The sequence below is a fragment of the Petaurus breviceps genome, unplaced genomic scaffold, assembly GCF_028583685.1.
Source record: "Petaurus breviceps papuanus isolate PSGF00001 unplaced genomic scaffold, PetGlider_PUasm1.0 90683, whole genome shotgun sequence".
NCBI classification, from domain to species: Eukaryota; Metazoa; Chordata; class Mammalia; order Diprotodontia; family Petauridae; genus Petaurus; species Petaurus breviceps.
In genome coordinates this window covers 8,471,968-8,498,820 of record NW_027187308.1, presented here as the reverse complement: position 1 = coordinate 8,498,820, position 26,853 = coordinate 8,471,968, and positions in this window count along the sequence as shown.

Here is a 26,853-nt window from a genome sequence, read left to right as displayed (position 1 = left end):
GACTCCAAAAAGCCAAGTGTTAAATTTCTAGTAAGAGCATTTCTGTATTGGTGATTGGTAAATGGTATAAGTCAGGGTTTGATATATTGCTTTTTTATTGTCTAGACTTAATAAAATGATGGAGAAAATGTTAATAATGCATTTTAAAATCAGAACATGATATGGCTACATTTTGGGGGAGTCAATTGTTAAACATTTACCAGCACACCCCTAGTTCTATGATTCCTTTTTTTAGGTCTGGGCCAAAAGATTTATTCCACTTAAAGGATGATTGTTTCCATGCATGCTTTACAATAAATTTATAAAAGACCAAAGATGAGTGGGTATATTTTAGGAACCAATATATAGATAAAAGTAGCCTTTTGCTAACTACAGAGCATGAGAGCTGTGTTTATTTCTGTTTAGGGAACTGAAGGTACTTAGTAAAGAATACTTTCCACCTGCATAGATCAAAATTCATACAACAAACTTCAAATTGGGATCTTCAGTGGCCATCTCTGAATCAACAAGATAACAAAGAAAGGCATCTGAATTTATATGTTATGTTAATGGATATACAACCTTTCAGTTGTAGATATGACGGTGCTTACGCACAGAAGCATCAAATGTCAAAATGAGAGGGGAGCATAGAAATAATCAAGTTCCAGTCCCTTGTTGCAGAGATGATAATTGTAAAGCCCCAAGAAGTTCAATGATTTGCTCAGTCATCTAAGCTGGTTAATGACCAAACTAAAAGTAGATCCCAAATCAAAGTGGTCTAGTGCGAAGAGAGATAGACTTGTCGTACTAAATACTTAGTTCTAGAAGTAGCTTCGCCACTTTGTAGCTGTGTGACCTTGACCAAATCCCCTCACCTCTATGGGCAACAGTTTCCATACCTGTCAAATGTGGAGGGAAATAATGAACTAGAAGTTTCCGGTTCTAAAATTCTGTAACTTCCAACTCTTACTCCAATACTCTTTCTACTGTGCCACAAGGCTTTTAATTAATGTCTCTACCAATGCAGGTCAGTAGTTTCTCTACAATTTATAATATTAGAGTATTCCATGGGTGAAATAAATATAAACTCACCCATCAATATATCAACAAAGAAGAGTTGACCATATGCACAAAAATATTTAGAGCAGCTCTTTTAGTCTGGTGGCAAAGAATTAGAAATTAATGAGGTGTCCATCTGTTGGAGAAACTTTGGTCTGTATGTGAATTAATGGGATAGTTGTTGTCCTTCATGCTCAGAGAGGACCAACATGACATCACTATGTTGGGGGTCAAGGCACAATGTGTCCAGGTTCAACAACTGTGATCAGACACAGTCTGTATGAACATATGGAGTGGAGATGGCTCTAGATGTGAGCATCTCAATGGTATATGGGTGACATCTTTTGACTCACGCATAAATTGAATTTAAGCAGGCAGAGCTGTGCAAGATCATTAGCCTCACTTTCTCTTGCAAAGTCACTGAAGTCCAGAGGAAAGACAAAAGTCAAGATGACTGATGATGGCTCAAGGTACAGTGGATGATTTTGGCGTCTTTGATATCTAACCAAGTTCTAAGCACTCCACAGTTCTTGCTTCCTCTATCTTCCTGGTCAATTGGAATAAATTGTTCACATCTGCCTACTCTTCCATGGAAGTCTTCATATGTTTGGGATAGACACCCCACCTAAGTCACCAATGAGTTTGAGGCCCCTCAGTGACCCTCAACCTGGTTTGGCCCATCTGCTGAAACAGTTTACCAAGGTGCAGCCACTGCACATGCTACAGTTCCTTGGAGACACAGGTCAGAGTTGGGTGGCAGGTGGACACCAAGATGGAAAACAGCCCTGAAAAGGGCTGAGCAGCCCTCACAGCAGAAGGTCTTCCCTGAATACCCATACACCCCAATCAGTGGAATACTATCGTTCTATAAAAAATAGGGAAAGTATGGTTTCAAAGAAACCTGAGATGCTTTGAATGAATTGACAGAAAGTGAAATGAGCAGAACCAGAATAATTAATACAACAACCAAATTGTAAAAACAACTTTGTAAAACTTAAGAATTCTAAACAACATAATAACTAGTCACAATTCCAGAAAACCAATGATGAAAAAATTCATCTACCTCTTGACAATCTGGTGGTAGACTTAGTGTGCAGAATGAGACATATATTTTTGGGACATGAGCAATGTGGAAATTTGTTTTCCCTTTGTATATTTATTACAAGAGTACTTTTTTCTCTATTTTTATTTTCTTCAGTAGGGTAGGAACTGGGAGAGAAAATAGATTTTTGTTGATTGTTGATGTGTTGGTTTTGTAACTTGAAAAAATTAAATTTTAAAATGAAAAATTCAAAGTGCTTTGCAAACTTTTTATATAAAAACCACAACAAAGAATTATGAACAAGTGATTGAGGCAAGTGTGTGTGTTTATAGAAACAAAGGGGTTCAAGACCAAATCATTGCTACCAGAAATAAAAGGAGATTCACATTTTAGGTGTTCATACTTATTAACTAGTACAGATTTTGCAAGGAAACAGTAGAAATTATACAAAATATAATTTAAGGTTGCAAATATTTAGTTCCTACCAGATAGAAAGACACTATCAAGTGACCAGAATTTATACCAAAAGCCCACTATACTCATAAATTAGCAGAAGACAAATTTCTGTACTGCAAAACAGACTTTAAAAATATTTTTCACTAATTCAACAATAGTGGTTTTCCCCAAAAACTGTCTCCCTCTCTTCTTCCCTCCCCACCCTGTACCAGAGAAGGTCACCATTTCACACATACATACATATGTATGTACGTATAACTATGCATTCTTCTCTATCATTTCTTTCTCTGGAGGTAGATCACATCTTCCTTAATGGGTCCTTTAGAGTCAGTCTATGTAGAGCCCAGGTCTATCTGGCTCTGATGCAGTAATGTGCCTGAAACATTAATGCAGGTCGTAACAATTTGTTTGCATATCACCAAGTAGGTGTTATCTTAAGTACAATGTTTATGGCTCCTATATAAAAATATTGAGACAGCAGAAGAAATCAAAACCATGCAGGAACAGGAAGAAGTGTACATCATCCCCCTCATCCTGTCTGCTACTGTAATGGCTCTGAAGATTCTTTCATTGATTCTATGAAGATGAACCAATATCCCATACTTTCATTCAATTACAAAGTAACAACTACAGTAATAGAATTTATATAACTTTTTAAGCTTTGCAGGGGGATTCACAAATAGTATCTCATTTGATCCTCACAGCAACTGTTGTGAAGTAGGTACTATTATTATTCCCATTTTACAGATGAGGAAACTGAGGGAAACAGAGTGACTTACCCAGGGTTACACAGCCTAGTAAGTGATTGAGACTGGATTTGAACTCAGGTAACATAGCAACCTTTCCTACCTGCAAATATTAAACATAAAACAATAATAGGTTAGTGACTTGTTCGATGACCATGTTTATATGAGCTACAGCAAATACAAACACGAGTAGAATAAAGAATAATACAATTTTTTTTCCAAGCTGCACAATAATTTGCCAAACATCAAATACATAAGAATAATACTAGAATAAGGACATGTCCTTGGATAGCTTCTACATGAATACCATCAAACAAAAAGAGGAGAAAATGATGATGATGATCCTCATACATTGCATTTAGGGTTGCAAACTTTCTCATTCCTCATCGCTCTACAAAGTAGATAATGTAACTATGATTATTCCCATTTTGCAGAGCAGGTCACTGAGACGCAGGAAAACTGTGATTTGTTCAATATTGTAGAACTAGGAACCACAGAAGTAATGAAAAAACTTCCAATAAGAAATACAACCCTCACTGAAAAACAAACTAGTGTCATAAAGTATTTCCTGGACGTTCAATATAAGTGAATTTGAAGAGAAAAGCGGAAGATATGGATATCAAAGGAACCCTCTTTTTTTTTTCTCCTTCCAAACTCAATTGTCTTCCGAGACCTTAGAACTTCATAACCCACACTCCCCAATGAAGTAAACAACACAAACTTTTGCAAAGTTTTCAGACAATCACTGGCCAGGAAAAGGGAGATCAGGACTGAATTTATATTTGAGAATCAATTGCACAGAGATACTGATCAGACCCATAGGAGCTGATGAGATCACCAAGGGAGGGAGTATCCCCAATATGATGCCCACATACCTTTCCAGGAATATTTCATATAATTCCTCATGAACTCTCCATTCTAGCCAAACTGACCTGCTAGCTATTACCTTTATCCAGTATTTCATCTCTCACATCTATGACACTGCACAGGGATTCCCCTTTTTTTTTCTGAAATATACGTCCTGTCCATCTCCATCGGGCTTTTTTTTCATCTGCCCAAGTTTTAAGCATCCTCTTCCTCCTAACTACTTTGAATTACCTGGTATATACTTTCTGTTAGTTATAGCCATACACATTGTATTTCTCCAATAGAATATAAGCATGTTGAAGGTAGGAACTGCTTCAGTTTTGCCTTTCTATCCACTGTAACATAGTTTTTTTTTTGGAGGGCAATTGGGGTTAAGTGACTTGCCCAAGGTCACACAGCTAGTTTTTGTGTTAAGCATCTGAGGCCAGATTTGAGTTCAGGTCCTCCTGACTCCAGGGCTGGTGCTCTATTCACTGCGCCACCTAGCTGCCCCTTGTAATATAGTTTCTTATGCGTAGCACTGAACCATGTTGAATTTATTTTTTTCATGTTTTTCAAGGGTGACCCACAATCCTCTCCCAGGTTGAGTTTAAGGACTCAAATTCAGAAAGCTCAGCAGGACAATGGATTTATCTAAGTTTCAAAAACCAAAAGTGCCTGCCTTCAATGATTTGAAAAACCCATAGTGGACAAAGTAATTTCCAATTCCGTGCATGAGTACAACTCAAATTCAACCATCCAGAGCTGACTTGTGTTCATAAGTGCACGCAAGATTTCCCTTCAATCCAATGAAAGACGCTTTAGCACAACCAAGGGCAGGGTTTAGCCCAGATTTGTGTTTTAACTTAATATCTGTACCACACTTTTCATCTGGAACTTATCCTGAGAAGTCAGGATTGAATTATCCCAAGATGACATTTGAGTAAACTAAGACTGAACACAGAGATATGCATTTATGTCTCTTAATTCCACATAAGGGAAGATCCTGTTACTACTCAAACCTGGCCACAGTGGTTCTGCTCAAAACCACAGTCAATATTGTGTTATCACACTTAATAGAGAACTTAAACTAATTAAAATTAGTATTTGGTTCTGAATGTTCCTTATTCTTTGGTTTCTGGTGTGTTTGGGAAGGGGGGGAGCAGAATGCAGGGTTGTGATTTTTTTTTCCTTTTGGGTCAAAAGTAGAGTTATGACATTACACCAGAACCAATAAAATGCAAGTTGAGAAATCCAGGAGATGAAAATCTTATATGTTTTAATAAATTGAGAGTATGGATGCATAAGTCCAAATAAAAAGGTAATTTTAAACATTCTTCAGACTGGATAGGACCTGAAGCTTAAAGGTGACTGAGAATAAGCTGAGAAAAAGAATTTTCTGTTTCTACTTACTTTATTAGTAGTTGTCCTTAAAGTCAGTTAAGCTAGAAATACTCAAATCCACTTTGGATTTCCTCATCTGCCTATGTGCATTCTCACTGCCATCACCCAAGTAGAAAGCAAACTTCTTAAGAACAAATACTATTCTATTTTTTCTTTGTTATCTCTGTTGCCTAGCACACTAACCTAGACTTTTTTCCTTTGGGTCTGGACCTGTGATCTGACCCATATTGTATAATTCCTAGGGCATAAATTATCTCCACCAGCACAGATAGTCTTAGAGACTTACTGGGGAGACCAAGAGGTTAAATAGCAAGACATGATCTTCCAGATCTTAAGGTGGGGCCTCTATCGACATGTGATGCTGTCTGTCACCTCATTCTACATAGTAGGTGTTTAATAAGTGTTTATTGAATTAAATTTCTCTTGGTATAACCACCCCAAATCCAAATTCTTTTGTTAACAAAAGAAAAGATCAGAACTCTCCTGTCTGGTCGTATCTCTGTTCCAGTTTTCCATCTAATAGTTTGGTAAAATGTTGAAAAAATGTTAATGGGATCATATTGGATTTCAGAGGTCATTTAGTCCAACCTCTTCATTTTACAGATGGAGAAACTGAGACCCATGGAAGTTAAGTGACTTGCTCAAGCTCACCGAGATAAAAATAAATTCCAGATTTGAACCTGTGGTTCTAAAGTAAATTAATTAACCAACAAGTATTTATTAAGCACCACCCTACCAGATACTGTGATATGTGCTGGGGATACAAATATATTTCAGAATCACTTTGCCAAACCTAAGGATTCTGCTTATTGTTTTTACAGAAAAATTATAATGGCATTTCATTATAATAGTATTTCTTACCAGATCGAGAGAAAGATATTACAAATTCTATAAGTATAGTTAAAAAAATAAAACCCCAAGTAATCTTCATAAAAACTGTCCTGGAGTTAAAATGGATATTGATATTAAAATGTCCTTTGCAGGTCCTTGCAAGGGCTTATGGAAGCAATACACATTGTACTTTAGAAAATGCCAGCTTGATGGCATGCAAGCAAGTAGCTTCAGCTGCATTCCCTTTCTAATGCACATTAGAGAGTTCTTAGTGGCAGGGTGGATTGATGGTTTTGGAACTAGGAAGACTTGAGTTCAAATCCAGCTCTCACATATACTGTGTATGTGACCCTCAAATAAGTTACTTAAGCTCTCTGTGCTCTAGGCACTTCTCCAAGACTTTAAGTTGCAGAAATGCTTTGGCAGGAGGAATTTCCTTTTCCAAGAGTTCCCTATAGCAACCACATCACCAGTCTTATCCCTATAACCCATGGGAGCAGTGCACATTGTACTTGAGGAAATGCTCACTTAATGATATGCAAATGAATAAGTACAACCACCCCAGGACACTCAAGCAAATTATTTTTTACCCTCAAGGGGGGGAAACAGAAAGCACCAACTTGTTTCTTGCTATGAATTAATTTTCCAGGTCACCTTTTCTTCAGTTTTGTGTTTTTCCTGTAATAACTGAGTTACATGGGTGACATAGACCAGCTCTTCAAGCTCCCAGTGAGAAACCTATGCTTTCCCTGGAAAGTTTAAAAAACCTACTGACCTCTTGACTAAATGTGGAAGCTTTGGCTCATGCCTCTTTTTGAAAGCTCTGAGAAGAAGTGACAGTGTACAACAAAGACCAGGGATTTCTCAAGGCCACCAGCCATGAAATTCACTTATAGGACAAGAATAAATACAGTTAGAGCATGAGGGAGAGGAAATGAGAAGGAATAGCTATGGTTTCCCCTCTAACCCTGGCAGCTATAAGTACGAAAGTAACTCCCCATTTATCTGCTATTTGGGAGAGTTAAGGAAAACAAAGTGAATAGGGTCTACAGGAGTGCTTTATACCTTCTCAGATGCAGGGTAGTATTAGAATAGCCATTAAAGGCAGAACACAGCACTCCTATCTCTGCTGTTCCTCAAAATCTCACAGACGAGGTTCTCAGTATCTGTATGTTCTCTATAAATAACCTCTCTCATTAATCATCCTGCCTGAGCTGTGGTTGCTAAAGTGCTTTCTTTGCTAGGTTTCTGCTCCTAGTGTCTGGTCCTAGTTAGAAATGCTGAAATGGAGCAAAGGCGAGGTTCCATTTCTGCTTTGGATTCTGGAGGGAAAAAATAGGGCACCTGGAACAGGAACTATATAATAGCACAGGGCCCTAACTAGCTATTTCTGCACCTAGGGCAAACAGTATAAAATTAATTCATGAGTAGAGGAGGGCAAGGGAAGACCTGGGAACACCATGATCCTGCTATTGGGGAATCTTCAACTGAGGTATGATCATCTGGGTTAAGAAGGCCCTAGACTAGAGCTACATAATTTAATTAATTATTCTTGCTATAGCTGCTAAACTTACCTAGCCTGCAAGACATTTTTGACTGTCTTACTTTTCTTTCAAAAGTCTTATTTGGGGAGGCTAGGTGGTACAGTGAGTAGAGCACCGGCCCTGGAGTCAGGAGGATCTGAGTTCAAATTCTACCTCAGACACTTAGAACTTACTAGTCGTGTGACCTTGGGCCAGTCACTTTACCCCAATTGCCCTGCCCTCCCTCCTCCAAAAAAAAAAGCCTTATTCATTCATGACACAGAAACCTCCTTGACAAATTTTTTAAACTTCCTCTGCCTCAGTTTCCTCATCTGTGAAATAAGGGATTTGGAGAGGGGTGGGGCACCTGCAGTCTCGAGGTCACATGTGACCTTCTAGGTCCTTGGGTGCAGGCTTTTGACTGAGTCCAATTTTACAGAACAAATCTTTTTATTAAGGGGATTGGTTCTGTGAAGTTCAGATTCAGTCAAAGGGCTGCACTAGAAGACCACATGTGACCTCAAGCTGCAGGTTCCCCCCCCCCCGGGGACAGTCTCCGAAGTTCTTTCCAGCTCGAGATCTCTGATTGCAGGTAGTATCAGTGCCTTCTTCATTTCAGCACCCTAGGCCTAAACCCCAGTTGCCACTCCCTAGGATCACAGTTTTAAACCAAATGTGAATTTTAATATCTAATACAGGTGTTGAGCTGGTCTTTACCTGTCTTGACCTTTCCTTCTTGTTCCTTCTGGTCTAATATACTAGTTAGTCCAGTTACTGTACAAGGATTCTTAACCTGGGGTGTGTGAACTTAACATTTTTTGATAACTATATTTTCAAATAATTAGCCTCATTTGTAATCCTATGCATTTCATTTTATTCACTTAAAAATTATTCTGAGAAGGGATCTATAGGCTTCAGCAAGGGTCCATGACAAAAAAAGGTAAGTCTTCCCACTGGTCTAGCCTCCCAAATGAGGGAGGAGATACAAAGATAACAGCCCATCTCCAATACTTATCTGGTCACTCATGAGTCTTTCTTGCCTTCTGCCTTTCATCCACATCCTGATTTTGGACAATTGCTGACATGGTTTTTCCCTTTTAGTCATTAACAACTGCTCTCATCACTTGATCCTAATTTGCAAAGGCCAGTTTAAGAAATTTGAACCATCACAGCAGTCAAAATCAGTCTGTCCTCATTTCAGATCACAGATCATCATACTTCCCCCCACAGACACCCACAAGGTTTCTCATTTAACCTTCTGTGCCAAAACACACCAGCCCCTTGGGCTTCCAACACATCTCCATCAGCCACTAAGAGACATTTGATTTTAAACCAGGACCACCGTGTAGCTTTAGCTGTTTGTTACTGTCCACCACACCTCAAGGCTAGCTAGTAGGAGTGGGTGGGAAGGCTAGAAGGGCTGGCCTAAATCTGCTGGTTTGTCAGCGCAAAATTGAATGCTCCCTTCAGCTGGTCAATTAAAATTAAAAGCCAGGCTGCAGAACAGAGAGGTAAAAGATGCCTTTGCCAAACTACTTAGAAGAATGTAAACGTTCCCTGCTCGACAGCCAAGAGAACCGCTGGAAGGTATGGGGGCCATCCAGAGCCCTGTTGCTGCATCAGGATCTCCTGGAGGAAAAGCCAAGGTGGGGCAAGGAAAGTGTGAAAGAGGAAGGGAGGGAGCAAGGACTTGTCTTCCAAACAGCTAGTTCAAGAACCCATGCTTGTTTTCTCCAAAACCAGCCATAAGGCACTCAATTTTGATGGGGACGAGAGAGGGTGAGAGAGAGACACACAGAGACAGAGGGAGGCTGAGATATAGCCACAGAGAGAGACAGAGACACAGAAACAGAGAGACAGAGAAAAAGAGAGAGACAGACACAGAAATAGAAAGAGAGAGACAGAGAAAAACAGACATAGAGACACAGAGGCAGCGACAGAGAGACAGAGGAGAGTTGGAAGAAACCAGGTATCTCTCTTTGGGAGCTGGGAGGGCAGTGAAAGACTGTCTACTACTCTGTTTGTCTTGGCAGCTGTGAATCTGTGAATCTCACCACGGTCAGGGTTTCCATGGCCCTGCTTCTGGAAAACATGGCGAGAGTTTAACCCATACCTTGGACTAAGGATGGGTCTGTGTATTCAATCCCAGCCCCTCCACTCCTCTCTCTTTGTTTGTGTTAATAGAAATGGACACTTCTCTAGAAGGCTTAAGACTCCCAGGCACTTTAAAGCCATTATCTCAGCTGACTTGCACAGTGACCCTCTGTGGTAGATATTATGATCTCCATTTTACAATGAGGAAACTCAGCAGCAGTGAAGTGTTTGCTCAGGATCACATTGCTAACAAACACCACCGGTTGGATATGAACACAGGCCTTCTCAACTCCAAGTTGTCTACACTATCCACTCTTCAATCTTGCCTCCTCTCGCTTCGGGCATTTGTAGTATTCAGGTGACACATTCATTTATACATTTTAGTTTACTGAAGTCATTCCAATATTTATATTTATCTCCCCAATTTGCCTGCTGTCTCCCTAGAGACAGCCCTTATTTCTTTTCTATCCTTCCACAGCACCCAGTGTTATCAGGGGCATGCTATTGCCAAATCTAGCTAGGAGAGTTGATTGTTAAATTATCTATCATTGTTAGCAGATTATACCTCAGAAATCAGCAATACAAATCAGGACTTGATTTATTGTTTTACTGATTACCTAGACTTAAGAAATTGTTTTTATTAAGTTTAGAAATGTGTGTGCATGTGTGTGTGTGTGTGTGTGTGTGTGTGTGTGTGTGTACACACACATATTTTCTGGAGATCCTGTTGGTTAAATTTTTACTAGTACACCCTTAAACACAGTGCTCTGAACAGAGTAGATGTGTTTTTTGAACTCTGCTTGACTGACTTACAGACAACCCACATCTCCACATCTCTTCAATAAAACATTTTTTCCTTCAATGGAGAATATTCTGCAGTACAGGACTTTGGCATTCTACAGGGAATGCATTTTCTCCTAATAGAGTTGAAGCAGCCACAGCTTTGCGTGTTCAAGCCAGACTGGCTTTTAAATTTTTTTTTTCTCATATACTTATCTCCTTTAAAGTTAAAAGGAGATGAATGTGCAAGAAAAATAGATGTAAATAACTGGAAAAGTAGGTATAACAAGAGTGCAGGAGAGAGAAATATTAGATATGGGATCCATATTTGCCAAGTACATCTTCCAGAGTAAACACACATGCACAATATTAATGCCTTCTCTCACTGCACACAAATGATTCATTTGGGTGTGTACTTAAATTTGCTTCTAGGGTCCTTTCTAGAACCCCTTTTGTGACTCCTCTCTTATTCCCATCTCCCTGCTTCCCTCTCTTTAATTTCTATCTATCCCAGATGCCCCAGGGGACCATCAGGCCTGCTGTACTTATCTGTGCTTCATGCTCTGGTCTTTTCTCTTTCCTTGTCTCCTCCTCTCCCATCAACACATAGGTGCACTGAATGTCTTACCATTGTGGTCCCTGCAGACAAAGCTAACAAATTCATTCAGACTAAAGTCTAAAAAGGGTGTCTCTTCCCCAAATCAAAAGCCCTGGGTTCTAAGGTAGGAGCTTAAATTCTTGGAGGTTCAAGCTAGAGCACAGAAAAATTGAAGCTAGAAGAGAAGAAACATGGTGTGGTAGAGAAGACACTGGAAATGGAATCAGGAAGACCTGGTCCAAAAACATGTATTCTGCTGCTAATTAGCTGTGCAGCTCTGGACAAGTCACTTCAACCTGTCTGCCTCAGTTTCCCCTTTTGCAAAATGAAAAGATTGAATTCAATGAATGAAAAGGTTTCTTTCAGCTCTAAAACTATGATCCTGTAATCTTATGGCTGAGAAGCCATATGGTGGATTTGAGTCTGGGCTAGAGATGGGGAATGCTTCACAGGTACCTAATGTTCCAAACTGAATGGGGAGACAAGCACAGAACATTGTATGGTATCTTGAAGATGGCCTTGAAGCTAGAAACTGATGGTTATCAACGTTTGATAAGTGCATAGAACAGGAATAGAACCACACATTTAGTTCAACCTTGATGACGGATCAGGAAATGAAGGTTCAGATAAGTGACTTATCCAAGGTCACATGTGTAGTAAATAACAGAAATAGGATTTAGCCTTATATCCTCTGAATCTAGAGCTCTGCTGCTACTACTACTACCACCACTGCTCCTCCTAAGACTAATTAATGATAATAATAATAATAAGAAAAATAACTAGTACTTATATAGGGCCTACTCTATGCCAGACACCGCGCTGAGCACTTTACAAATATTACCTCATTTGAGACTCACAACAACCCTGGGAGGTAGGTACTATTATTATTCCTATTTTACAGTTGAGGAAACTGAAATAAGTGACTTGCCCAGGATCACACAGCTAGTGTTTGAGGCCAGGTTGGAACTCAGGTTTTCCTGACTCCACACCACTAAAAAGTAGGTGGGAGCTGAGTTGTGGAAGACCTTCAATGCCAAGTGTGTATCAAGCTTGTTTCTTACTCAGTTGGTGATGGTCAGCACTAGAGATGTTTTTTTTTGTTTTGTTTTTTAATCAGAGGAATGACGTGATCCCAGCATTAAATGAGGAGGATTACGTTGGTAGATGGGAGAAGGATGGAGAGGAGATGACAGATGGGCTTGTGATGTATCTTAAACACATCCTTTAGACTGGGTATCCCTCCCACATGTCTGAAACCCATGGCACAGAGTGCAATGCCTGAAATCCCGTGGTTGGCAGGAAGAATTCTTTTTCTGTTGACTTTCAGAAGCCATTAACTGAACACACAGAGCAGTTGAGGCTGATGTGTGTGGCTTTTGTGAAATTATTTTTGGACTTTTCCACAAAGCACATTACAAATGTTACATAAATACAGATGAGAAGTTCTGGATGAGGATGAAATGGCTGCTTCTTGGCTTAGGAGTCCAGGGTTGCCCAGCAGGGTCTACAAATGCCTGCCATTGGCCCAGGTCCATGGCTCACCATGTCCTCCTCTGCTCTGTAAGTGATGAGTAAAGCTCTGCATGAAAACCCTAGGGTTGGGTTTGTCCCTTCCTTCCAATAACAGATTGGATTTGGGTTCTGACTTACCTAAGGGACAGTACCAAGCTAGTCTGCCCTCCATTGATGTGGCCAAAGAGTATCAGTTGCATTGCTTAGAGCAAATGTATTACAGATGAAGTCCTTCATCAAGTAATCAAAACCTAATTCAATTAAAAAAAAAAACCCAACAACCTACTCAGGCTCTTCAAAAACAGTCCTCACTTCACTTAGCGATTTCAGGATGCCCTAGGGGTGAGCTAGTCTGTCCAAATAGTGGTCATGGCAATTGCATTCTCCAGAAAAATTTGCTTCAAGGGAAGGTTATGCACAAAATGAGACTAGAGTTATAAAGGAAAAGTTCAGAGGAGATGGAACTCCACTTTGTTTTCAGATTCATGCTCCCAGGTATGAGAAATACATATATAGCAGACATTCTCAGGTGATTTTCCTTACTCCCTCTCTCACCAATGGTCAGGAGCCCTAAAGCATGAGAACTATGTCCCCTCGGGACTCTAGGGTTAACCCTAAGGAGTTGGAAGTGTCTTTTCTAGTACTATGGATCATTAGTCCTCACTGATGTGCTTCCCAACATGGCCAGCAGTTAGTCAATCAGACTTAATTAGCTTTTAAAAAGGGTTATTTACTAAGGTGATAGGCTAAGAACAGTTGATCCACAGCATTTCCTCCCAAAATCTGACATACTCTCCAACTAGTACACACTGGTACTGCATGTCCTTTTTCCAGGGAAAGTAAGCTCAAGCTCAAGGAGCACGTTTCTCCAAAGGCTAACTTTCAACTGTGAAAGTCCTTTTTCTGGAGTCTTTACTAGGTTCTCCTTAGTTATGATATTTCTTCTTTCTGCTGGGTTCTTTGTAAAGTCTGGAATCTAGATCCAGTCTGAACTTGGCTCCCAACGTAGACACTATTAGCCGGATACTTATGATTCATAGCTCTTAGAATCTTCTTCCAGCCAAGAATAGAATAAAGGTAGATTTGAACTCATGACATCCTGACTCCAAATCCAGTACTCTAGCCACTGTACCACCCAGGTGGCTTCAACTGATATTTAAGTGTGTGACAATGAGCAAGTCATGTTACCTTTATGATCCTTATTCTCCTTAGCTATAAAATGAGGAGGTTGAACCAGATAGCTCTGCAACTATCATCGTTGGTTGTTTACAAATGTTTTTTGTTATTACCTACATAGGACTTATTTTTATAATTTGGATACAGTTAAACTAATAGAACCAGGAGGTAGTTAGGGGTCATTTTGAAGATAAGGACACTGCGACCTAGTGAGGTCAAGTCTGATGTCCCCAGTCAAAGAAGAAGTACTGGCAAAGTGAAAACCTGAACTCCAATCCTACAAATCCAAACCAGAGCTCTTTCTACTGTATCTTGCTACCTTAACAGTATTATTTTGTATTACAGTTATCTTTATAGAATAATCCATAGCTAAAACATTTACTACTGCTACTTATAATACATATATCTGATACATTTTTCATGACACAACATAATGTTGGAGTTTTTCCCCCTATCCTGTGGAGTTAGGGACTATTCTATCCCACCCATATGAACCACACATGGAATACTGTATTGAGTCCTGGGTACCATATTTTAAGAAGAACACTGATGAATTAAATTATATACAAATGAGGGTTGCCAGGATGATGTAAGGGGACTAGAGATTGTGCTGTACAAGGCGCAGTGGAAGAAACTGAGCATTAACTATTGAAGAGAAGACTTTGGAGGGAGGACATAATGCCTGTATTTAAGAATATTATGGGAAGAAAGATCAGACTCATTCTTGTTTTCCTTGGGCCCTAGAAGATAGAAGTAGGAGCAATGGTTAGAAGTTGAAGAAAAGTAGATTTAGGCTTTATGTAAGACAACGATTTGAGCTATACCAAAATGGAAGAGTATTCCTTGTGAGGCACTGGATTCTCCATCAGTGGAGGCCAGGAAAAGGCAGAATAACCTCTTTTCAAACATACTATAGTGGGGATCCCTATTGAATTCTGAATTAAGCTAGATAATTATGGAAGTCCCTTATAATCCTGAGATTGTGTAAGTTTACTGGCAACAAGAAGAGAATAGTGCATGTATGTTCTTGAATAGCTAACTATATTCTTTAGACTCCATATTACTTTCTTTCCAAAGAGCATTCAATTCAATAAACATTGATTTAGCGCCTATTGTTTATAGAACTCTATGTGAATTCTGGAAGATAAGAATAATGGACTTGACAATCTCTTAGGCTCTTAGAGACCACCTAGTCCAAGCTCCTTTGGGTTTCCCAGCCCTCAAATTCTATGTTTCAATTATATGGTTGTTTTTCTCAGGTCATGAAGGGGTCAGGAAATGGTACAGCACACAATTAACATGAATACTAGGAGTTCAGAGAGATGCTTCAAGAAATCCATCTGAAAACAAATCTAATACCATATGCCAAGATAAACGTCAAATGACTGTATGACTTAGACACAATGGATGACATCATAAGCAAATTTGAGGACCAAAGATAAAAATACCGAGATAGGGGAAAGGTTCATAACAAAACAAGAGATAGAGGGGATTACAGGAGGCAAAGTAGGCAACTTTGATTATATGAAGTTAAAAAGATTTTGCACAAACAAAACCAATGCAAGCAAAATTAGAAAGGGAAGCAGGTAAATGAGGGGAGATTTTTGTAACAAGTTTCTCTGATAGATGTCTCATTTCTAAAATACATGGGGATATTACTCAAATTTATAAGTTTAAGGAGCATTCTTCAATTGATAAATTGTGAAAGATATAAATAGGCAGTTTTCAGAGGAAGAAATTCAAGATATATGAAAGCATGTTCTAAATAACTCATAAATAGAGAAATGAAAATTAAAACAATTCTGAGATTCCACCTCACACTCATTAGATCATATTAATGCACTGTTCATGGAACTGTGAACTAGTCTGGCAATTTAACAATTGACCCAGCAATACTACTACTAGTTCTATTACTTGAAAAACAAAACAAAAAAGGACCTACACATATAAGAATATTTGTAGAAGCTCTTTTTTAAAATTAGTTTTTGCAGTGGCAAATAATAGGAAACCGAGGGAGTCTCCATGAGGAATGACTGAATAAGTTTGGGTAAATAAAGGTGATAGGATACTCATTCTTGTTCTGTAAGAAGTGGTCAAGGGAATGGTTTCAGAGAAACCTGGGAAAACTTGTATGAACTGATGCAGAGTGAAATGAGCAGAACAAGTAGAATACAATAACAACAGGGATTTTGATAGTCTCGCTTTCTCAGGGAGGGTGGGGCTTTGAAAGAAAAGGTAAGAAGGAAAGAAGGCAGATTTTTATTTGAAAAAATTAACATTTAATTTTTAAAAAAGAAATTGACTAGCACAAATTCTATCATATAAAAGCATTTGACCTTTTAATATTTTTTCCTTTCATATGTTATTTTTTAAAAATCCAAGTTTCTTCCACATCCTTGTTTTTTTTTTAATCTTTGATTTAGAAAGAGTGTTGATTGACTTATTGTTGACTAGAGACAAAAAAAGCTGGCAGATGCCATGAAGAGATGAGGCATCATTTTGCTGACATCTTCTTTGCATTCTGCAAGGAGCAATCTGATGGTCTGCTGAGTATGCCGAGTGTGTGGTGTTCAAGTCTGCCTACACCAACTGGGACTCATTAACCAAGGGTTACAAAAATGCATTCAATGCTTTCCAAACGTTCTTTATCCAAACCAAAGTCCACTGTGTCCAGCCTCTGCTTTGGAGTCTTCATCCTGGTCCATGCAAGATGTTTCAACCAAATAAGCAGCAAGCAAAGGATTTTCATTAGATGTTGTTTACAAGTATTTAAACTGACCTTGCTAGAGTATTTTCTATTGCTTATTTCTACTCTGGGGAGAGGAAAGACATGATCATATTTATAAATCCTGGTTCCTAATAATTCGCACATGTAATAACTTATTATTCAATTGCACACTTGCTGAGGAAAAGTCAGTATCTAGTACAAGTGGCTTTAGGAATTGAGTAAACATTGTAACAACTTGGTTTATGATAGCCTCATAGACATCTAACATCACTGTGAACCAAATGGGCCTGAGAGACCTTACTTTGCCATGTATAGCAAAGAGGAGGTTTATGGGTGGAAAATCGTTGCTAATGATAGTTTTCCTACCAAAATATTAAAGATGAAATTCTGTATCCAAAATACTGTGTACAGAAAAAAAATGGGGGGGAGGTATGAAAACAGTCTCAATTTCATCCATTTGACTTCAAAATTTTCCCATTCCTCCTTTTTTTTCCTGGGAGTTTTCCATACCTCCAGGCCCCGAGTCCAGCATTTATGGGTTCTATCAATATATCAAATTCCAAAGTGCACTGGGGCCAAATTAGGTCTAGAAATTCTGCCCTAGATACACAGTACCTAGTATGCTAGTCCGCAATAGAGAGCAGAAGTATGAACAACTTGCAAATTACATACGATGGAGGCACAGAGAACCACAGAATGCTATAGTTGGAAGAAGTCATCTAGTCCAAGGATAGGGAACATGCAGCCTCAAGGTCACTTGTGGACTTCTAGGTCCTTGGGTGTGGCCTTCTAGGTCCTTGGGTGCTGTCTTTTTATTGAGTCCAAGTTTTACAGAACAAATCCTTTTATTAAGGGGATTCTGGTCCATATTCCTCATTCTACATTGGAGAAAACAGGGGTTCAGAAAGTGAAGCGGCTTGTACAAAGTCCATATAGTTAGTGTTAGAACCAGGACCAGAATCCAAACTCTTGAACCCTTCCTAGTTCAGGGCTTTTTGTGCTACATAGTGATGGAATTGCGGAGAATCTCAACATCATTAGTTTCTAGGAAACATTAGGTCTACTGGCAGGTTTGCATTGTTCTTTATGAAATATATGGTCACCTACATTGTATGATCAGAAAAGTATTACAAGGCTCTACAGGTCCTCAGATACTTCTACCAATGACCTATCAAAACAGACCTACCTTAGCTAGCATTTACAAAGTGCTTTAAGATTTACAAAGCACTGTACATAGGTTAATTCATTTGATCCTCACAATAACCTTGTGAAGTAATTCTTATCCTAATTTTATGGGGAAGGAAAGCTGTGAGAAGTTAAATTATTTGTCCACAATCACAAGCAGAATTTCAATTCAGGTCTTCTTAATTTCAGGTCTAACACTCTACCCAGCTGACCACCTACCTGCTCCTTTCTACCTGATCTGAAATCCCTATCCTCAGAATTGTTTGTCTGAATTAGACAGTAAACTGGGTTGGCGGCAGAGAGGAAGCAAGGGAAATTGTTCAGAGAGAAAAAGAAGACTGAGTAAGGAGGGGTTATCTCCATTCCATTCATATACCAGTTTGTTCAGTCAATCCACAGTAAATGGGCCACTTTTCTGCCAGTTCTTTGACACTACAAAAATATTTTTGTACATATATAATCTCTCTATCTATCTTACTTTTGGGGGGTTTATTCCTGGTAGTGATATTCCAGGATCAAAGATCTTATAAACTTATCTTTCATTTTGTATTTTAGCTGTATGCCCGTAGGACGCATCCCCTAACTAAACAGGGAATTCCATGAGGAAAGTGTCTGAGTCTTCTCTACACACAACAAATACCTAATAGGCTCAAAGATTCAGAGCTTAAAGAGACGTTAGAGCCCTTCTCAGCCCTTTTTCTATCAAAGATTCCTCTTTAGCAGATTGGCAAAACCTTTAGATACTTTCTCTGAATAATGTTTTTTTTTTTAAATGCATAAAGTAAACTGCAGTAGTCATCAATTTTTTAAAAATGTTGAAAAACCCCAGGTTAAGAATTTACAACATAGTCCAACCCTGTTCTTATAAAGATGAGGAATCTTTTAAATATAAGGCCTAGGGTGATGAAGTAGCTTGTGTCAAATGAAAGAATAAAAAAAAATTGTTTACTATATGCAAAGAACTATGGGTTTTGTCTTTTGTGTTTTTTTTTTTTCCCCTCAAATAGTAAGTAAGGGATTCCTTGCTGTAATGGTAATGTAAATTTTAAAGATCTTCCCTGCCCCTAGGCTAAAGTGCACCTGGAGCCTGGGGTGGGAGGCTTGTTTTTCAGTAGATACTTCTTGATTGGCTAGTGGGTCCAGAAGGTTGTTACATTCTCTGAGCCAGGAGAAGGCTATATAAGCCCTGATGTGTAGCTTTGTTTTGGGACTCACTTTGAGAAGTGTTCTGTGATTTGATCTGAATTATGGGAAGCCGTTGTTGAGAGTCCCCCCGCTTTGAAACCCAGGTGTTGATTTGGTATGGATGTAATGGCTGGACAGTTTGGCAATCTGTCTACTTGATCTGTTTCTCTGTCTTGATAATTCTCTCTGTATACTTTGAAGTTTGGGATGCTGACCTTTTGCCCTTGAACTAGGTAAACGATACATATTTGACTGATTAAAGTAAGCTTGCTAACCCATTTTTAGTTGCTTTCCTTTAACAAAGCAGATCTAAGAACCTGTGGTGGCAGTGACCCTGGGGACTCTGGGGTGTTTGCTGCTAACTTGCCTGGGTCCTTTGTTTCTAAATTCAGGACTCCCTACTTGCTATCCCACACACATTTGTTTAATTGTTGTTGCAACCTTTGCTCCTTAGCTCAGAGAGTTTTCTACTCTGTACTCACAAGTTTAGGGGGGAAAGGTACTAACAATAGAATATTTCTGTGGTCAAGATGTTAAGAACACAACTACCCCCTCAGCTCTATTACCAAAGGCGACAGGAGAAGAGGGAGGCCAAGAGCAAGCCGTCTAATAGACTTGTTTTCACAGAGCTATTTGTTTGCCTGCTTTCATGTGTTATTTGGCTTATTCTTAGCACTGAGAGCTCCCATGGCTTTGCTATAGACTTTACACTCAAGAAGCTAATAGAAATTGTTGTCCTTGCAAGAAGAGGGGAGAGCCCTGAATTTCTTCTTTTCCTCAACAGGCCTCTCAGAGCTGGAAGGTAGGTAGTTGGAAAAAAAACAAAAAAAGAACTACCAGACTTCCCTCCCTTCAGGCTAAACAGCCTGAACCTGAGAGAACTTCAAATAAATAAAATCAAAATCCTTTAGTGCTGACTCACTGTAAATCATTAGGGACCCTAGGAGAAACCTGGATCCAGGTCTCCAAAGGGCTTTCAAGGTTTTCAGAGGTGCTGAATAAACAAGGTTCACTTTATTGAACCTCAGTTTAGCTAATCAGTGATGGTCCCATGGAGAGTATATTGACACACCTGTCTGTGAGGAGATAGGTAACCTATGCTTGGGGAATTTTGTTTTGTTTTCTCCAAATGGAATGTGTTTCACTTAGAACATAGCGAGTCTTAAGGCCTAGGTCTGGATGTGACCCAAGGAATTTGGAAAATCAGAGATGGCCTGAAGTCACCACATGACAGCCGGGCACAGCCAATGGGACTTTTAATGCTATAAAATGAGGATGATGTCTAAAATACCCTCCAGCTCTGACATTCTGTGATTTTGTCTAACATTCCATGTTCATTGACAGATAGGGCAGTTTAGTGCAGAGGAAAGGACCTTTGAATGGGAATTGGGAGTCCCAAGTTCTAATCCTGATTCTATAACTCCCTAGCTCTACAACTTCAAACATCTTCCCATATACCTAGTCTTCTCAACTATAAAATGGGGGAGTCAGACCACTTGTCCTCTATGGTCCCTTCCAGCCCCAAATTTGTAAGTCTGGGATTTTGCAAATTCCAGGGTTCCATAAGGCACCAACAAACCACGTCGTGTCCTAAACACTAAACTGGGTCCAAGGTACCAGGCAAAAAGACTTCTGGAAAAGGATGGTGTGCCATTTACTAGTTAACATTTCTGAAACATTATTAACGTGACTGGGGGAAATACTTAAACATCTGAAGCTGAGTTGTGGAGATGTGAACTTGGGATTGCTTGGAAGCACAAGACTAGATTTGATGAACTCTGGAAGTCTCTTCCTGCCTCTAATCAAGGGGCTATAGTATATTCCTTTGAACTAATACTTTTTTTCTGAAACAGAAAAAAGTACAGAAATTCAACAAGTATGTGATAAACTTGGACATCTGTAGGGAGAGGAGAGTTGAATCACTTTGGAAAGGATGCCAAAGGATTATATTTGGATGGTTCAGGTTGCTTATGAGTTTTAGTGTTGAAGTTGAGAGCATGGTTTTGTGATTGTATGAGCTCCAGAGGTAGTATGATGGTTTTGTTTAAAATATGTTTTTTGCTGTACTTCCCCTTAGAAATCATAGGAAATCATAAGCCAGTGAAATGGAAGGAAAAACAAAGGCAGCTCCCACTCAGGCACAGGCTGTAATCACATGGAAATGATTCACCTCATTTCCCCTCTGGGTCAAAAGCTCCTTAAGGGCAAAGGTCTATTTTCATATTCTTTGTATTCTTCTCTTTTAATGATATAGGACTTTGCATATAGTGGTGGCTTAATAAATGTTTATTGAATATCACTTTCAGCCTCACTTTGGATGAGGATCAAAAAGTGAAAGGAACATAATTGGGAAGAAAAGAGCCCCTGAGGGGCTATCAATATTTTGGCTACATGTGGAATAAAAGGGTTATGATTTTTAAATAGTCAGTGGAGAGTTCAAAAGGAGAAAAATTGTTTAGAATGTTATAAAAGTGGATACTAACTACTTGAATGAAATGTTAGGAAAGGGAACACATCTTTTTTTTAGAAAGGAGATATTAGATTGCAGAATAATACTACTTTAAGGAAATTGAAGAGAAAAAGTCAACTTGACTTCAAAAGACCTCAGTTTCCTCATCTGTAAAAAAAAAAAAAAGGAAACTGGACCAGATGATGCTTCTGACCTCTTCCTGCTCTAACATACTATAATTATTAAATTTCTGTGTAAAAGGAGATAGGCAAATTGTTGTCTTGGAAATCTCCCATGAGAACACTGAAAATAACATAGGATTGCGGTCATAACAAAATGATATGACTACATCAGTCAAATAGTTAATAACCTAATCATAAGAGACAAGAGCTATACATGATGTGAAGAGGATCAAGTAAAAGGGGTGATTAGGGCTGATCTTAGTTTATTTACCCCACTATTTGTGCCAAACTGGGCAATGTGGTCAACCCTAACCAGGACCATAGAAAAGATGCTTAACTCCACTGTATGCTAAGAATAAAAATACAAATTGGTCACATACTTAAATCTTAAGGGATGGAATTGATTTTTTAAAATGAACACTATTTGTTACATCCCTCCTCTAAAATCCCTGTTCTAAAGCCTCCATTCTAGGTATTTTTTTGTTATCTTACAGGCAAGATCCTTGTGGTTTAGTCATAGGACTTTTTGACCAGACTAATTAAGATATTGAGATAAAAATGAGATAATATTGATATAGTCCTTAGCACAGTGCCTGCTGTGCAGTATGCACAATATAAATACTAGCTATTATTATTATGTTAACATCAGGGAATTTAGATTCCCTGATTTAGAAGGATCCTTGGAAGTCATCTAGTTCAACCCCCTCATTTTACAGTTGGGGAATTGAGGTCAAGGGGTCAAATGACTTGCCCAATGTCTCAGAATTTGAACCCAGATACATTTTCTTTCCACTATACCATGTTGATTTCATTATTCAGAGCATGGAAATGAATCTGATTGTGTCTTTGGTTAAGGATAATGTGCCAAAATATCCTAACTTTTGACCTCTTAGTACTACCATATTGGGACCCAGTGCCCAAATGCTGGGATAAAGTCAGATGAGATCTCACTCTAATTCCTAATTGTGTTATAGAGATACTTGTGGGGTTTGGGAGCCTATGCTGATGGATTATCTGGCACACAATACCAAGATGGAAAAACTTTAAGAATGGGATTGCTAATGGCCTACATGTCTGTCGCTCAAGGATGAGCCTAATGAAGTTCAGAGAGGCTAGTCAAGCACTAGGCTGGCCATAGAGTGATGAATTGGGGGCGGGGGGGGGAGGGTAGGCAATAACTATCAATGATGACATACCAAGTTGTAGAGGATTGCATGCTATGTCGCTCGTGGAGGGGAATATCTATACTAATGAAATAATAGAGCCTCAAAACATTAAAGTATAAGGAATAATACATTTTTTTTTTTACTAAGACAATCGGTGAACCTATCTAGCAAGGCATGAATATGGTGTGATTGGTATCAGTAGAAAGGAAAAATCACCTACCCTAAAGTCAGAAGACAAGGGTTCATGCCCCTGCTCTGTTATTGGGCAATAATATCCTGAGTAATCCTGGGTAAGATACTTAATTTCCCTGAGCCTCAGCTCCTCCACAATGAAGAGAGATAATGTTTGCATTGCATTGCTTACCTCTTTGGATCATTGTAAAGAAAATAGTAAACCTCAAAGTGATCATTAAATGTGTGTTATTATAACCTCCCTTAAAGAAATATCATCTCCTTTGAAGAAATACCCAGTTAGCAAAGCATTTTCTTCCTTCCTTTTTCTACCTATCCGTTTTTTTGTAATTTCAGCACCATTGTCCCATTCTCCATTTAAGATAGTGGGTGTCATTTTACAAATTAAATGCCTATTAGCTGCACATATCATTTTGAGGCTTTTTAGGTAAAAATGAGAAACACTGAAGAATAAAGCATAGAGAGCTGACCTCAGAGCAAGAAAGACCTATGTTTCGGTCCTACTTCTGATTCTTACTGACTGTGTGACCCTGGACAAGTCATTTAAACTCTTAGTGCTCTAGGCAACTTTCTAAGATTCTTAAAGACATTATGACCTGCATACATAGAGGGAGTTCCCTATACCAGTAAAGTCACCAGTCCTATCCTTTTTTATCTCCCCCTCTAGCTCCCCTGACTTCCTTTGAATCTCACATAAAGTCTTAGCTTTTACAAGAACTTTTTCTGAACCTCCTCCCCTCCCACCTACCCATTTCTACCCTCACTTAATTCCAGTGCCCTCTACTTGAAATTATCTCCAATTTATCCTGTATATATCTTGTTATTATATAGTTATATATATATATATATATATATATAGAAAACCTCTCCTCTCAGACTATAAAGTTGAGAGAAGAGATTGTTTTTATGATTTGCTTAATATAATCAGTGTTTAGCTCAGTACCAAATATATAATAGATGTTTAATAAGAGCTCATGACTTACTGACCAATTAAAATCACTTTAATTCACCAAATGAGCTATTTATGTAGCACAACTTTTTTCTGGACCTGTCATTTCATTGATGTAAGGGGCTCCTAGTAAGGGAACAATAGATCAGCTGTGCTGATTTATGGCCTCAAAGAGTCTCATTTTACTGTCTTACAGAGTCTTATTTTCACCTAAAGAACACTACCACATGTTGCTTCTTATAATTCAACTACATCTTATATCTTCCAAATATACATTATCATCAATTTTGGGGGGGTGTGTGTATGTGTATGTGTGTGTGTGTTTGTAGGGGTGGGGGAAGTTGGCTATCATCAGATATGTACTCAAACATAAACAAATCAAATTTTTGAGTATATATATACACACACACACACACACACACACACACACACACACACACACACATATATATATATATATATATATATATATATATATATATAATTTCAGTGCAGAGGAGCTAAGAAATTACATTACTGCTCTTGTAGTCTGGTCCCTAAATATCTTCCTAATCCTGGTACTATAGTATCCGAATTTCTACCATTATATATGCATTCCTATGGGAGTTAATTCATTTTTTCCCATGGCTTCCTTTTAAAATGCAAATATCTCTAGGACAAGTGACATCTTAAGTCACTAAAACCTTAGTTTAACATAGTTTATTGTATCTTTCCTACCTGGAAGTGGAAAAAGAGATTATAGCAAGGACAAAGCACAATAAAAGAAGAAAAGACAAAAAGAAGGAACACTTACAGAAAGATGAATGAAAGTGTGTTAAAAATGAATTTTGCCAAAATTGATGCTGGCTCTACCTAATGGTCACTCATGAAGAAATTTAACAGATTAATCCATGGTCACTCATATTCTGTCTCAGAGATTGTAAAAATAAATCAGAACATTTCAAGATCCACTATTTCCAGGTCAACTCAATGACTCAAGTGAGGAAACTAGTTGGTAAATGAAAATTCAATTCCTTTGTGGATAAATTTCTGAACAGTCAAGTTTAGAATTTTTACTCTTGTAAATGTGGCACTGTATTATATAAGCATTTGAGGTCTATAAATAGGAGAGAATTTAAAACAGTCTGACTAGCAGGACCACCTTCCTAAAATTTATTCCATTGGTGATTTGGAATGGTTTCTTTTTTCCCTCACCACTTAAAGACTTGAAATCTGGTTGACTTGAATCTGAGAAAGCAGTAATTCTATGCTAGTAATAGGAGAGAGATCAGACAACCTACCAGAGCTTGTCTTTTTCCATAAGACCAATTCAGCTTATTTAAGTCAAAAAGTAGCCATAACATCCCTATTGTTACTGCCATCATGGTGGGTTTTTTTTTTAATTTTCCCACTCCAGAGAAAAAAAATACATGTGAGAAGGCCAGAGGCAAAGGAATCAGACTTGGTTAGTCTGAACACCTCAATTTTCCTTTATTTTGAGTTTCACATCCTCTTAATCTGAGAACTAATGTACAAGCAGCTCCTCTCCTACAAGGAAGCCAGCCTCTGCCAAATCAAATAGTACACACAAAAGTAAAAGGAGCCAGTCCCCTGGCCTCACCTCCAGGACCTACCTCAGGTTGGCAGGCAAAGGTTTTCTTCCTCCCTGCCTCCTTCCTGCTCCCTTCTCTGGTTGTTCGCCCTTCCTTTGCTGTAACATTAAGTCTCTCTTTGGCAGGGTCTTGAGAAGGCCAGCTGGATCTCTCCTGAAGCCCAAGGGTTTCTCCACCCTGCCACAGAGTCACCAAGAAATGAAGAACTAATGAAAGTTCTGGAATCAATGGCTTCCTCTTCTCAAAAAGGCTGTCCTGAAGGGTACATTATTTAATCCCTTTTCAGAAATGTCAGTGGCTATTTTATGATAGTATTACATACCTAAGAATTATTTCCACTGATTTATCAGCTCCTAATTCATTTGTTATGGGGGGTTAACCAAAAGGGAAGATACCAAGAAAAGTTCTACAGAAACAAAAACTTTCCCCTTAAGGTTTAGATCTTATTATTTTAGTGAATCAGTTTTGGTGGAGTTATAAATCAGTCCAACTTTTAAAATGAAATTATTCAAAGACAGTAATTCAACTGTTATACTCTCTGATCCAGTGATTCTACTACCCCAAGGGGGTCAGAAACAAAAATAACAACAACAATAGCTAACATTTCTATAGCATTTACTATGTGCTTTGCACATAGTAAATGATTTATAATTATAATCTCATTTGAACCTTACAATAGGCCTGGGAAGTAGATGCTATTATTATCCCCATTTTACAAATAAGGAAACTGAAATTAAATCACTTGCCCAGAGTCACACAGCCAGAAAATGTGTGAGGCCAGATTTGAACTAAGGGTTTCCTAACTTCAGGTCTGACACTATACGTATTGAGCCATTTACCTGCCATGAAATGTTTTAAAGCTACCAAAATATTCATGGGAACATTTTTGTGGTCGCAAAAAACAGGAAACAAAGATGATGTCTATCAATCATGGTTATTCATGTAATATACATCTTTGAATTCAAACAACAATTATGAGAAATTCAGAGAAACATTGGGATACATTTATGAACTGATGCAGAAAAAAGAAGGTAGAACCAGGAGAACAATAGACACAATGCCTACAATAATGCATGTGAAAAAGCAATTCTGCTCAGATATTTACTAGCAAGTCACTTAACCCCATTGCTTCTGAAAAAGAATAAGAAAGGGAACTCAAAGATTATATAATCAAACCAA